The sequence below is a fragment of the Athene noctua genome, chromosome 1, assembly GCF_965140245.1.
Source record: "Athene noctua chromosome 1, bAthNoc1.hap1.1, whole genome shotgun sequence".
NCBI classification, from domain to species: Eukaryota; Metazoa; Chordata; class Aves; order Strigiformes; family Strigidae; genus Athene; species Athene noctua.
In genome coordinates, this window is record NC_134037.1 from 209,128,056 (window position 1) to 209,140,696 (window position 12,641).

At 40.8% G+C, this 12,641-nt stretch overlaps 1 protein-coding gene across 1 annotated transcript in view; it reads right to left on the bottom strand.

Moving 5' to 3' along the window:
- GPC6 (glypican 6) overlaps positions 1 to 12,641 on the bottom strand; it is a 795,485-nt gene that overhangs the window by 607,771 nt on the left and 175,073 nt on the right. The window lies entirely within an intron of this gene.

Below are 12,641 nucleotides of genomic sequence, written 5' to 3' on the forward strand. Positions count from 1 at the left end.
ACCGACACATTTGTGGACACTTAAAAAAAAATAAATCAGAGTGTTAATAAAAAAAAAAAAAGGAGGGTCAATCAGAATACACCGTGATCACAATGTGCTGGACTTTCTAGCAACTATATAGATCTACAGAAAAAACATAAAAACAAATGTGAATGACGGCTAACAAAAAGATTTATGCAACATCATAAAATAAGAAATATTTTGACAATGTTTTAATAGAGCACTTTATTTTGTGCATGAACGTATTCAGAATTTCACACATTTATCAAAACAAAAAACCTCACAAACTGAAAATATTTAATATATGTCTTAATTGAAAAAAAAAAAAATTCTCTGATTTCTCTGCCTTCAATTGTAGCTACTGAAAAAGTATTCCTCTCATCTCTCTGTAAATTGCTACTTACTGGTACTAATAGATTATAATCAATGGGACTGATACCACCAACACTCCAATACACGTCACTCCAGAGTGCAAACTTCCATCATATACAGACACAAATTTCAACTTTCATGTGTTTCATGAGTGTAGTATGTAATGCTGCAAAAGGTGTTGACTAATCTGTTGAGTTGCTGTTTCCACTTTACAAATTGAATTACCCCTACTTAAATTTAAAATTAATTCCATGAGTAGCTGCTTCCATGACACCTATTTTTCAAGAGCAGGGAGGTCACATTTCAAGGACACGGAGTGGGATACTTCTTGCTACACCAGGAATCTGGCAGGAAGTTCTGCTATCTGCACTATTTTTTAGGGTTTCTTTTCTTTCAGACCCCTGAAATCTGTGACATAAACCGATTTTTTTTTCAGTCTGTTTGAATGGTCAATAGAATTTACCAACATATTATAATATATACAAGCACATATGATTATGCACACTAATACACATAAATACACACACGCACATGGACACTAGCACATTTTGCATAAATTTTTTGCCCTAAAAATTTTAGCTGGCCTAAAATTAAGGCATGTTTGTCTGGGAAAGCCAAAGCCCACCTGAAGCTGAATCTGGCAATGGGCAGGAAAGGCAACAAGGACTTCCACACATGTATCAACAGCAAATGGAAAACTAGGGAAAGCGCGGACCTGCTGCTGAATGGGAATGGGGACCTGGTGACCCAGGACATGGAAAAGACTCAGGTGCTCAACCTCTTCCTCACCTTCCTCTTTACTGGCAAGACTAGCCTTCAGCGATCCGTGCCCTGAGACCTGCAAGACAGCTTGGAACAAGGAAGACTTAACTTTGGTGGAGGAGGACCAGGTTATGGAACACTTAAACTAAATGGACATATCTGGATGGGATGCATCCATGGGTGCTGAGGGAGCTGGCTGCCACTATTGCAACATCACTCTCAAATATCTTTGAAAATTCATAGTAAGCCAAGGAGATTTATGAGGCCTGAAGAAAGCAAATACCACTTCTATCTTCTAGAAGTGCAAGAAGGGAACTACAGGCCTGTCAGCCTTACCTCAGTCCCTGGGAAGGTGATAAAGCAAATAATCTTGAAAGTCACTGCTAAACATATGAAGGACAACAGCGTGATTTGGTGTAGTCAGCATGGATTTATGGAGGGGAAAACATGCTTGACCAAACCAATAGCTTTCTACAATGAAATGACTAGCTTGGTGGATGAGGGAAGAATAGTGGATGTATTTTATTTTGACTTCAGTAGGGACATGACCTGGGTGATAGGACAGAGTGCACCCTCAGCAAATCTGCAGATTATACAAAGCAGAGAGGAGTGGCTAATGCACCAGAAGGTTGTCCTGCCATTCAGAGTGACCTCAACAGCACAGAGATAGGGACTTGCAGGTACCTCATGAAGTTCATCAAAGGGAAATGGGAAGTCCTGCATCTGGAGAGAAATAACCCCATGCACCAGTCCGACTGGGGGCTGACTGGCCAGGAAGAAGCTTTGTGGACAAGGACCTGGTAGGCAAGTTGAATATGAACCAGCAATGTGCCATTGCAGAAAAAACCCCAACAACTTCCTGAGCTGCATTAGGAGTGTTGCCCGCAGGTTGAGGGAGGTGATCCCTCTCTGCTCAGCACTGGTGAGGCCACACTTGGAGTGCTGTGTCCAGCTCTGGCTACCAGTACAAGAGACACATGGAAATACAAGAAAGTCCAGCAAATAGCCACAAAGATGATTAAGAGACTGGAGCATCTCTCACATGAGGAGAGGTTGAAAGAGCCAGGACTGTTCAATGGGATAAGAGAAGGCTCAGGTTGATCTTCTCAGTGTGTACTTGATGGGAGTAAAGAAGACTGAGCCAACCACTTTTCAGTGGTGCCCAGTGGCTGGACAAGAGGCAGCAGGCATGAAGTCATACACAGGAAATCATATTTAAACACAACAACAACAAAAATTTACTGTAAGGATGATCAGACACTGTCACAGGTTGCCCAGAGAGGTTGTGGAGATTCCAGCCTTGGAGTTCTTAAAAACTCAGCAGGACTCCATCCTTGTCAACTTGATCTTGTTGACTCTGTTTTGAGCAGAGTGGTTGGACTAGACGGTCTTCAGAGACTCCTTCCAACCTCAACCATTCTGCAATTCTGTACTGCATTGAACTAATCGGTAATTTAATTCAGGGAATCGCCGCTGATACCAGTGCTATAGTTTCCCTGCCTTAACTTCTTTATCACATTAAAGGCATCAGCAAGAAAAGAATCTTACATCCTGAAAAAGAGTCCCCAGCACATACATATATACATACATACATATGAATGTGTATTTTTTTCTGTATGTTAACATGAGTAATCATCTGAATAAAACCTGACAATATTCCTTGTACAAAACTTTTTAAAAGTTAGCATTTTTCCTGGCTTAGGACTATGAAGGCTTTAAGATGTGATTAAATAAATCAAGGTAATTCACAACAGAAATAATTAACAATTATATTTTGAAAGGGATTTTAACAATTTTCCCTATCTCTGAACTGCTGCAATTTTCTCAGAGCTCTCACAATAATAATCTTCTATTTTATTATAACTCAAGGCTACTTTTTCCCCTTGTTAATCAAATATCCCCTGATCTAAAGCAGCAATCCTAACTGGCATTCTTACTCCAAATTGTATTATTTTAATGGGCTTGGATATATAGATGCTTCAGTAATTTAGGGTAATTTTCTCGGGTTTCATTAGGAATAAAGAAAAGGAAACAAATCTGACTTTAAAATTTTGTTATGCTTCCTCAAGAAGAAACATTAAAAAGTGATCAAATTTATGTATAGTCTTGTTACAACTGAATATGCTAATCACTTTTTATCAAAACAATTTGATGTTACTAGGAAACAGAGTGACAAAGGCCACAGGTGGTAATGAAAGAAGGATGCCTTTTCAGAAGTGACTAATAATGGTTGAGCTGCCAAAGTAACCACATTGTCTCCTAAAAATGTATGCTTTGACATTCACTTATCAGTGCTACTGAAATGCAACTCTTATCATGTTCGCATAGCAAATTTCATTTCTGTATAAGTGATGAATATGCAGATTCTTCCATTATTTGAATGTCTCATTATTTCTTTTTCATGTATACAGGACAAGAAATGCTTCTTCTGGGAAGATTTAACTCCCTGAAAGGGACAGGCAGTGGCTTCACTGATTTGTCTTTCTTACAGTTTTGCTTTCAGGTCTTGGGTGATTATGCAGTAGTTTCACTTTGGATTAAGGAGTAATAGTTCTCATTCCTTCACCAAATTATTTTTGTTATGTTGTCATACACCATATTGCCTCTTTTAGCCACATACTGCTACTTACCTATGACAAAATATATCAAATGTACTATTTCCTAGGGAATCAAAGAATTTTGTTTCAGATTTGCTTTATATCTGTATTACTGTAAAACCTTAGAAAACTGGTTGGCTCTGAGTTACAAGAGTCTTATACCATTAGTTGCCATTTTCATCTCTGCAGTGAAGACAACTACACATGTTTCTTAGCTTTCTCCTATACTATTATAGAAAACTTCTGATTACATGTTCCATATATTATCATGACAGCTATATGACAGCACACAGGTCTGCAAAAAAGGAAAATGCCTCCTTAAGGGTCCTTTGAAGCAAGATCAGACTACAAGAAGTGCCCTGGAAGCAGTATAACTCTGCTGATATTTTTATTTATTTCTTGACATCGTATTGTATATGCAGCCAGTCAACAGATACCAGACTGGTGGTGCAGCACTTTTTGTGCAGGGATTCATGGAGCAGGTGAGAGACCGTGACACTGTATGCAAATATACAGGTGTAGTGGTAAAGAAACATGAGACAGGAATCAAAAGAGGAGAATCTGGTCAGGAATTTCATTATCAGTGCACAAGATTTGACAGATATGAATTACATAAAGCCAACTATTTTAATTTACTAAAGTTTTGTTCTTGGCACACACGTAAATGATTACCAGTTGAAAGACAGTACAAAATCAAGTCCTACTTCCTTTGTTACTCTGAAACAAAAGTATGACTTTCTCACCTTCAAAAACTGGCCAAGAAAAATGTCTGCATAATTGAGTACTGTGTTCAGCTCTGGGGTGCCCACAGTAGGAAAACCATGGACCTGCTCTAACAGGTCCAGAGAATGCCATGAAGATGATCAAGGGGCTGGAGCACCTCTCCTAAGAAGACAGACTGAGAGAGTTGGGGTTGTTCAGCCTGGAGAAGAGAAGGCTCCAGGGAGACCTTATAGTGGCCTTCCAGTACTTAATGGGGGTACAGGAAAGAGGGGGAGGGACTCTTTACCAGGGAGTGTAGTAATAGGATGAGGGATAGAGGTTTTAAACTGAAAGAGGGTAGATTTATATTAGAAATAAGGAAGAAATTCTTCACTGTGAAGGTGGTGAGGCACCGAGACAGGTTTCCCATAGAAGCTGTGGCTGCCCCCTCCCTGGCAGTGTTCAAGGCCAGGTTGGACGGGGCTTGGAGCAACCTGGGCTAGTGGAAGGTGTCCCTGCCCATGGCAGGGGGGGTGGAACTAGATGATCTTTAAGGTCCCTTCCAAACCAAACCATTCTGTGGTTCTATTCTATGATTTTCACCAAAACAGACATACAATATAATCTTGGGTATAAGTGCCTGCATATACTTTAAAGCAGGAAATCAAAATGTTTGTCAGCTGTTGAATGTTGCAAGCTGCTTTCAATAAAGGGTATGTGAAAAATATAAACACATCTCACCGGAAATTCAACCAAAGACTTATGAAATTTACCAAGAACTACGTTTGAAATTTCAGGTAACACTTTTACTGATCTAGTGGGATAAGATTTATCTTATCTTATTTCAGACATCTAAAAATTAAATGTCTAAATTTGACTGTTAAGATATGTACCATGATGAAGAAAAATAGACTTGACTAGAAGGAAATTTGTTTGACCCACATAGACATGTATTTCAGGATAAGACAAATTGCTCTCTGGAAATATCTCTTCCTTGACTGTAAAGGGAAGCTGGGAGCTCAGACTTGGACCCTGACGTTTCAGTTACTTAAATTATGGTGTAAAGCTATCCATGGTGACTGCAAGATAGAAAAGACTGTTCAAACAACTGGCGCTTGAAGTGAATGTAAAAGTACCAAGTTGAAACAGTCTATAATGCATGGCTATCACAAAAAGTAAATATTAATCTTGAGAAATGTAAGAGAAATCTTTCTGGAAAAGAAAAATGTCTAAAATGTTTGGAATAATTTAAATTATAAATGGCTAAAACATTTTGTGAGCCTGTCCTACAAAAAACTCGTACCAGTAGCATGGTAGGATGGTGTGCCAGCAATGACCCTCACCCTGCCATCTCAGTGGAGGCAAGGGACGGAGACAAGAGCACAACAAAGATGCAAGGGATACTGATGGATCAGTAACTCTGGTAACACCTGTGAAAGGTCAGCCCAGACTCAGGACCTCTAAATGAGAAAAGGCGCTGGGGACATCAGCCCATCTGAAGTGCATGTATACCAATGCACACAGCATGGGTAACAAACAGGAGGAGCCTGAAGCCATGATGCAATAGGAAAATCATGATGTAGTGGCTATCACAGAAACATGGTGGGATGTCTCCCATGACTGGAGTGTGCCAGTTGATGGCTACAAGCTCTTTAGGAGGGACAGACAAGGAAGGAGAGGTGGTGGGGTGGTGCTGTATGTTAGGGACTGTTATGATTGCTTTGAGCACAAGTGTAGTGAAGACAGGGTGGAGTCTCTTTGTGTTAGAACCACGGGGAAGGCCAACAGGGTAGGAGTAGGAGTCTACTGTAGGCCACCCAACCAGCACAGACAGGTGGATGAAATACTCTGTAGGCACCTAGGAGAAATCTCATGATCGCTTGCCCTTGTTCTTGTGGGGAGACTTTAAGTTCCCAGACATCTGCTGGAAATACAACACAGCAGAGCAGGACCAGTCCCAGAGATACTTGGAATGTGTGGAAGATAACTTCCTGACACAGCTGGTGAGAGAACTGACCAGAGAAGGTGCCCTGCTGGACCTTCTCTTTGTGAACAGAGAAGGACTAGTGGATGATGTGGTGGCTGCAGGCCAACTAGGGCATAGAGATCATGACATAGTAGAGTTCTCTATTCTTAGAGAGGCCAGGACAGGGCTAAGCAGAACTGACACCCTGGATTTCCAGGGAGCTGACTTTGTCTTGTTTGGGCACCTGATTGACAGAATCCCTTGGGAGAAATTTCTGAAGGGTATAGGGGTCCAGGAAAGCTGAACACACTTTAAGAAGGAAGTGTTAATGGCAGAGGATCAGACTGTCCCAAAGTGCTGTGAGAGAAGCCGGTGACAGAGAAGACCACCCTGGCTGAACAGGGAGCTTTGGCTGGAACTCAGGGAGAAAAGGAGAGCTTACAGCCTTTGGAAGAAGGGGCTAGACACTCACAGTGATTACAAAGAGGCTGTGAGGCTAAGCAAGACAGAAATCAGGAGGTCTAAAGCCCAACTGGAAATTAATCCAACTTCAGCAATCAAGGACAAAAAGGAATGTTTCTATAAGTATGTCAACAGCAAAAGAAAGACCAGGGAGAGCCTCCATTCCCTGCTAGATGCAGAAGGAAACATGGTAACAAGTGATGAGGAGAAGGCTGAGGTGCTTAATGCCTTCTTTGCCTCAGTCTGTAATAATAAGACTAGTGGTACTGAGGGATTCCAGCCTCCTCAGCCAGAAGACAGAGACTGGGAGAACGACCGTCCCCTCAGTCCAGGAGACAGTGACCTTCTCCATCACACAACACACACAAGTCTATGGGACCGGATGGGATACACCCGAGGGTGCTGAAGGAGCTGGCTGGGGTGCTCAGCCAGCCGCTTTTCATCATTTACCAGCAGTCCTGGCTGACCGGGGAGGTCCCAACAGACTGGAAATTGGCCAATATGATGCCCATCTATAAGAAGGGTTGGAAGAATGATCCAGGAAATTACAGGCCTGTCAGCTTCACTTCGGTGTCCAGGAAACTGATGGAGCAGCTCATCCTGAGTACCATCACATAACACATGAGGGACAACCAGATGCTCAGGCCCAGTCAGCATGGGTTTATGAAAGGCAGGTCCTGCCTGACAAACCTCATCTTCTTGTACAACAGGGCGACCTGCTTATTGGATGAGGGAAAGGCTGTGGATGTTGTCTACCTTGACTTCAGTAAGGCCTTTGACACTGTTTCCCACAGAATTCTCCTGGCAAAACTGGCAGCTAGAGGCGTGGATGGGCACACGCTTTGCTGGGTAAAAAACTGCCTGGATGGCCGGGCCCAGAGAGTTGTGGTGAACGGAGTTAAATCCAGTTGGCAGCCGATTACGAGCAGTGTCCCCCAGGGCTCAGTTTTGGGCCCACTCCTGTTTAACATCTTCATTGATGATCTAGACGAGGGGATCGAGTGCACCCTCAGTCAGTTTGCAGATGACACCAAGTTGGGTGGGAGTGTTGATGTGCTCGAGGGTAGGGAGGCTCTGCAGAGAGACCTGGACAGGCTGGAGCCATGGGCTGAGGCCAACTGGAGGAGTTTCCATAAGGCCAAATGCCGGGGGCTGCCCTTGGGCCACAACAACCCCCAGCAGCGCTACAGGCTTGGGGAGGAGTGGCTGGAGAGCTGCCAGTCAGAGAGGGACCTGGGGGTGTTGATTGACAGCCGGCTCAACAGGAGCCAGCAGTGTGCCCAGGGGGCCAAGAAGGCCAATGGCATCCTGGTTTGTGTCAGCAACAGCGTGGCCAGCAGGGACAGGGAAGGGATCTGACCCCTGTCCTCGGCACTGGTGAGGCCGCACCTCGATTCCTGTGTTCAGTTTTGGGCCCCTCACTACAAAAAGGACATTGAATGACTCGAGCGTGTCCAGAGAAGGGCAACGAAGCTGGTGCAGGGTCTGGAGCACAGGTCGTACGAGGAGCGGCTGAGGGAACTGGGGGTGTTTAGTCTGGAGAAGAGGAGGCTGAGGGGAGACCTCATCGCCCTCTACAGCTACCTGAAAGGAGGTTGCAGAGAGCTGGGGATGAGTCTCTTTAACCAAGTAAGAAGAGACAGGACAAGAGGTAATGGCCTCAAATTGCATCAGGGAAAGTTTAGACTAGATACTAGGAAGCATTTCTTTACAGAACAGGTTGTTAGGCGTTGGAATGGGCTGCCCAGGGAGGTGGTGGAGTCCACATCCCTGGAGGTATTTAAGAGTAGTGTCAACATAATGCTGAGGGATATGGTGTAGTTGGGAACTGTCAGTGCTAGGTTAACAGTTGGACTGGATGATCTTCAAGGTCTTTTCCAATCTAGATGATTCTGTGATTTTGTAGTCTTAAAAGTCTAATATTGAAGTGCTATAAAATTATATTTCCCCCTACGAAATGTCCCAGTTTTTTTAGTCTGAATATGATCTGCACGCCGCATTGCTTCATTGCCACATTGATATATCCTATTGAATGCAGTATCAATAGGTCTGTTTAGAGAACAGTACTCCTCAGTATCTGTATGCCCAAATCTAGCTTTCCTCAGTCAGTAATTTTTGAATCGAAATCAAAAAAGCTAGTCTAAGGCTGATATTGAAGTTGCAGGTCAGGCCCTATCTTCTTCATGAGAAATCATGAGCAGACTTAAGGTTGCAACAGAAATTAGGCCTAGATAGAATTTTAGATCTCCAGATGGTGATGTATTAAGAGTAGTAAATATTCAGTCAAGTGTTTGTAAAGATCTCGGGCTTTCCATACATCATCATCCATGTATCAATATTACTAAGTTTTTGATCAAAACAAATGAAAACAGACTGAATAATTTACAAGTAAGTACTGAAAGTTACAATTTATTCTGCTGGAGTTTACCCCATGACCCTACCCCCAAAATGCTACATGCTTTAAAAGTGAAGGGATATATTTATTTTTTTTTACTGTAGTTCAGATCCAATTAGACTTTTTTCTTAAAAGGTTAACACTGTTTTTTAAGATTTAATTTTCTTCTTGAATAGCTCATTCTAACATTCTCCAGTTAAGTTACTGGTCAAGAATGCACCAGAATCCAGAATATTTTTGATTCCCATAAAGTCAATAGCATTGTTGAATGTGAAAATCCCAGCTGTGAGTCACAAGAGGATCTAGAGTGGACCACTTAAATCAGTAAAACTGATTAGGTTGGTGGCATTAGTCTACTGAAATAATTCAGAAAAGCCATTCTACCTGACACTAAGGGAACTTTGTTGCCCAAAAATTGCCTCAGGGGACCTAATCCCTTTCACGGGCAGCCAAAAATTTCACTTACAGTGGTTGCAAATAAAGGATTACTGGAAAGTGTACATTTATTATGAATTGTAGACTTTAAAATCAACATGTTATAAAATTGCCACATCGACACTTCTGACGCAGAACAAAACTGCATGCAAGATGTAAATATAAACCTGTATACATAAAATGGTCTGGAGATAATATGTCTACCTTCTTTGAGGTATCACACAATGTCCAGTGTTAATATTTATAGCATTAAGTACAACTCTCAATTAAAGTACCTGTTGAAAAAGAGTTTTATAATATGAGAACAAATGAAAGACCGTAAGTATGGGATTATCCAAGGAATATATGCAGACCACAAGAATGACTATCATGAAAATTTTTACTCAGTTCCTTTTATTGTTGTTGCTGTGAATAACACAGTAAGTGAAGAATATTAATATTTTAAAGGGAATAAACAGCAAAGATTCTGGCTGAATAGTACTAATCTCTCACTGCAAGGCCTCATGTGTCTAACCAGAGTAGATGTGTGCTGTGTATATGAACCTTACTTACATTCCCTTTTCTGTCTTACATTGCTGTTTTTATTAAATAATAATATTTCCCTAAAGTACCCAGTGGAACAAGGGTGGCCATGTTGTTAAATGCACAGTGAGAGGCACAGATTGCACTCCTTTGCAAAGAATTAGCTTACATAAGGCAAGTGGGGCCAGGGGAAAGGAAGAGAGAAAGTGATCTGCTCAAAGTCAGTGGCACGCCAACAGTAAAAACTGAATCCAGATCCTTCTAGTCTGATGTCCCTTCCTCTCAAGCCATTTAGCTCCATGTTACCATATGGCCTATTTGAAGCCTCTAACTTTCTTATAAGAGCGAGCATTTATTACTTAATGTTGAGTGAAAAATGTTATTGTAATACTTGCTCGTAAGCCATATCATAGCATGTTATCACCAAGACAAAACCAACCAAACAAAAAATACTTTCACATATAGTCACAAACACACAGTAACAAAAGAGTTATTCCCATCTGCTTCACATCCCTAGTTATTTGGTCTGAAAATATTCCAGTTCCTTGGGAATTTGCTGAAAAGAAATACTCACATAGATAGAAAGTGTCTTAGTATGTCCATTTGAATACAAATTCAAAGTCACACCCCAAAAGCCCCCACAGCTACACTACGTAGTTCTCACCAACACATAACTTATACCATGAAAAAAATCACAGCAAAGTTTAAATATCACTGATTTATAAGGTCAAAGGTTTGGGTGCACTAATTAATCCCAAGTCCATACTGAAGTGAGACTGTGTTTTACTGTCTCCTGCAGGATGAAGAATGGTATCCAAGCTGGACCAGAGCTGCTCTTTGTGCCAAGAGACCAAGAGAGACTATCAATGTCTCTGCCTTAAAGTTACAAAGTTTGTTTTCAAATGGCTACTCGTTTTGTTTTTTGTTTGTTTTGTTTTTAATATATATATGGAGAACTTAAAATTTAATTTTATTTTTTTAATAGTTATTTTTTTCACATTTCAAGACTTTTTCTTAACTGAAATACTTCAGTTTCTTCCACTTTTTCTCAGAGGTTATATAGTCTGGTAATTCTTATTACACTGTCTGGACTATTTGCAATTGCTCTTTTTCAATTGTGTCCAAACCTCGACAAAATGCCCCTGCATCACAGCACACAGTATATTTATGTATCTTTCTGAAAATGCTTCTGCCCATCCATCCCACTATACACATTGGTGGTTTTTGGCAATATCATGCCATTTTTTACTTCTGTTCAGTTTCTAAAGCCTTGTGGCCATAGAAATCTTTTTCTTTTAAATGTTACATAACCAAGCATTCCCTAGCCTATACTTACTGTTTCTCCCAGATTTCTTTTTTTCCATTTAAATTCACCCTATTTTCTTCCCAGTGGTTTTGCCAACATAACAGAATCGTTTCCTTTAATGTTGCAGGGTCAGCCATGAACAGGTTAGTGTCACTGCAAAATTGAATATGCACTGTTGCTGTTGTCTCATCCAAATCAATATCGTGAATATTAAATAACACCAGACATAGAACAGGCCCTGCAGAACCCTTCCAACACATTCATCTAAACCAACACCGAAGCACTTTGAGAATGACTTTTCAATCAAGGTTATGTATAGCCTGCTAACAGAGTTGATAACCAGTAAATATCCAAAAATAGGATAAAAGCCCAGAATGGACCTCATGTGACTCAGAATGTATTGCAAATTTATAGTCTCATGCAGCTTGACAGCACTGTTATATATGTGTTAAAAGAACATGAACAGAGAAGGAATCTTTCTTATTCAAAACACTAGTCACTCTTACAGCATGAAAAATTATTTTCCAAGACTCTCTTATTAGCAACATCATGCATTATACAACAGCACTACTTGTTCAAACTGTTTTTCTGATAAGAAACACTGCATTTTAAAAAGCAACCTCTATTTTAATATTTAATACCTCAGCACATCTAGATCTCCAAAAGTAGCAAGCTATTTAGGCAAGTAGTGCACTTCGTGTAATGTTAAAAGCATTTCTGGCATTTTATGTTATCTGCTTTTTAATGACTGTATTTTCCTAACATTAAAAATGAATTAATATCTTTCCTTAAGTAGTCTGCTGAATGCTGAAAGAGTAAATCTGACAGGGTTACTCATACCTTGCATATACTGGAGAGACCTACACATCAGTTTGTTTTTCACACTTTTGAAAGGAAATGCGTTTCCTTCAAAACTCACTATCTCCAAAGCTCATCACCATTATGCTTGGGCACCAAGGAGAAAAAAACACACTTGTCAGCTTCAGATTTCTCACTTGTTAGCTTCAGATTTCTTTAAACTAGACTGTCAAGTGCTAAATTGCCACTGTGCTTACTGGCATTTAAATCCAGTGATGAGGGAGCCATATCAAATCTTAAAGATTGCATATGGTCTTAAATTTG